We start from the raw sequence: 3,138 nt of genomic DNA on the forward strand, positions 1-3,138 counted from the left end.
GGCACGATCTCAGCTCACCGCAACCTCCGCCTCCTGGGTTCAGGCAATTCTCCTGCCTCAGCCTCCTGAGTAGCTGGGATTACAGGCATGTGCCACCATGCCCAGTTGATTTTTTGTATTTTTAGTAGAGACTGGGTTTCACCATGTCGACCAGGATGGTCTCGATCTCTTGACCTCGTGATCCACCCACCTCGGCCTCCCACAGTGCTGGGATTACAGGCGTGAGCCACCGTGCCCAGCCTGATTTTTTTTTTTTTTAAGAACAGCAGAGGAGCAGTAAAGCACCTGGGGTGGTGGCCAAGGGTGGCTGCTTTGAGGTTAAAGCGTGGCACTATTTTTTATTATTGGTTGGTAGAGGCAAGTGGGCTCCAAAAGTGCCTGCGGTCCTACCCTTGCTTTTGCTAAGCAGATGTTCCCAGACTGAAAAGGCTGGGGCTTCCCAGGCTCATCACTGTCCCCTGAGGGTCCCAGCAGCCCCAGGCTAACGGGCAGAAAAGGCCAGGACTGTGGGATCCATGAACTCACCGGGGGCTCCCTGGTCTGGGGGGCCTCCCTGGTCTGAGGCACCTTCTTCCTCATGAGCTCATGATCCCACCTGCTGAAATGTCTTGAGGCCTCGTTTACCCCATGTTCCAGGTTGGCCCGTTCCTTCTGTTCCCTGCTTGAGATCCTGCCTTTCAGTTTCAGCCACTTTTTTTTTTTTTTCCAGACAGAGTCTCTGCTTGTCACCCAGGCTGGAGTGCAGCAGTGTGATCTCAGCTCACTGCAACCTCCACCACCCAGGTTCAAGTGATTCTCCTGCTTCGGCCTCCCAAGTAGCTGGGACTACAGGGGCACACCACCATGCCAGGCTGATTGTTTTTGGATTTTTAGTAGAGACGAGGTTTCATCATGTTAGCCAGGCTGGTCTTGAACTCCTGACCACAGTTGATCCGCCCACTTCGGCCTCCCAAAGTGCTGAGCCACCCCACCTGACCACAATATATATATATATTTTTAAAAGACTTCCCAATCAGGCGTGGTGGCTCACACTTGTAATCCCAGGACTTTGGGAGGCTGAGGCAGGTGGATCACGAGGTCAGGAATTCGAGACCACACTTGCCAACACAGTGAAGCCCTGTCTCTACTAAAAATACAAAAATTAACTGGGCTTGGTGGCATATGCCTATAATCCCAGCTACTCAGGAGGCTGAGGCAGGAGAATCGCTTGAACCAGGGAGACAGAGGTTGCTGTGAACTGAGATGATGCCACTGCACTCCAGCCTAGGCGGCAGAGCAAGACTCCATCTCAAAAAAAAAAAAAAAGACTTCCCCTAGCCAGGTGTGGTGGCTCACGCCTATGATCCCAGCACTTTGGGAGGCCAAGGCAGGAGGATCACCTGAGGTCAGGAGTTTGAGACCATCCTGGTCAACATGGTAAAACACTGTCTCTACTAAAAATACAAAAATTAGCTGGATGTGGTGGCATGTGCCTATAATCCCAGCTACTCTGAAGGCTGAGGCCTGAGGATGCCTTTACCCCAGGAATTCGAGGCTGTAGTGAGCTGTGATTACCACTGCATTCCAGCCTGGGTGACACAGTGAAACTCCATTTCAAAAAACAAACTAACAAACAAACCCTTCCTTCCTTCCTTCTTTCCTTCCTTCTGTGACAGAGTGAAACTCCATCTCAAAAAACAAAAACAAAAACTTCCTTCCTTACTTCCTTCCCCTCCCTTCCTCCCTCCCTCCCTCCCTCCCTCTCCCTCTCTCCCTCCCTCTCTCCTTCTCTCCCTCCCTCTCTCCCTCTCTCCCTCCCTCCCCCTCTTCCTCCCTTTCTTCCTTTCTTTTTTTGGCAGAGTCTCTGTCACCCAGGCTGCAGTTCAATGGTATCATAGCTCTCTGCAGCNCCCTCCCTCCCTCTCCCTCTCTCCCTCCCTCTCTCCCTCTCTCCCTCCCTCCCTCCCTCCCTCTCTCCCTCCCCCTCTTCCTCCCTTTCTTCCTTTCTTTTTTTGGCAGAGTCTCTGTCACCCAGGCTGCAGTTCAATGGTATCATAGCTCTCTGCAGCCTAAAATTCCTGGGCTCAAGGCATACTCCAGCCTTGGCCTCCTAAACTGTTGGGATTACAGGCGTGAGCACCAAAACGTCAGAACTCAGAGGTCCTCCCGGTAGGTTGCTGTGTGCCTTATGTGAGGCACAGAAAACCTCGTGGTGTGGACCGTGGGGCTCATTCATGCCTGGGGCACCTACCGTGTATCAGGCACTTTTCTCGGTGCAGGATTCACTGCAGTCAGCAACACAAAGTCTAATGGAGCTTACAGTGTAATTAAGGAAGAATAAATAAGCAGCAGCTATGGAACATCCAGGTGATGTTAAGTACCTCGCAGAAGGCAAATTGGGCTTCGGGGGTAGAGCATTGGCTGGGAAGGGCTGGAGTGTATGTGCGTGCGTGAGCGTTTTGGGGAGGTGGCAGCACCCCTTTCCCTTGAAAGTGTTTCTCAAAGCATCAGCATCCTAATAGTCCGGGAGTCCATTAACCAGCAGACACACTTAGACTCTGCAGAGGTCAAGACCTCTCAGCACTGTGGCCCGAGCCACAGTCAAAGCCAAAGAGCTCCAAGGTCTTCTTTTTAACAAGGTAGCACTTCATACCTAGGATGGCCATAATTTAAACATGCAAAATAGCAAGTAATGAGAATGTAGGGACGCCGGACCCTCGTATGTTAGTCATGGGGATGTAAAATGGTGCAGCTGCTATGGAAAGCAGGGTGGTGGTTCCTCAAAACATTAAACATAGACTCCTCAGAAGACGCAACAAACTCATCGGCTGTCCATTTTCCAATCCCCAAAAGAACTGAAAGCAGGCCAGGCGCGGTGGCTCACGACTACAATCCCAGCACCTTGGGAGGCCCAGGTCGGGGGATCCTTTGAGCCCAGGAGTTCAAGACCAGCCTGTGCAACATAGGGAGACCCTGTCTCTACAAAATATTCAAAAATTGGCCGAGTGCGGTGGCTCACGCCTGTAATCCCAACACTTTGGGAGGCTGAGGTGAGCAGATCAGCTGAGGTTGGGAGTTTGAGACCAGCCTGACCAACATGGAGAAACCCTGTCTCTATTAAAAATACAAAATTAGCTGGCGTGGTGGTGCATGTCTGTA

This window comes from Cebus imitator, unplaced genomic scaffold (assembly GCF_001604975.1).
Source record: "Cebus imitator isolate Cc_AM_T3 unplaced genomic scaffold, Cebus_imitator-1.0 Scaffold15, whole genome shotgun sequence".
In the NCBI taxonomy this organism is placed as follows: domain Eukaryota; kingdom Metazoa; phylum Chordata; class Mammalia; order Primates; family Cebidae; genus Cebus; species Cebus imitator.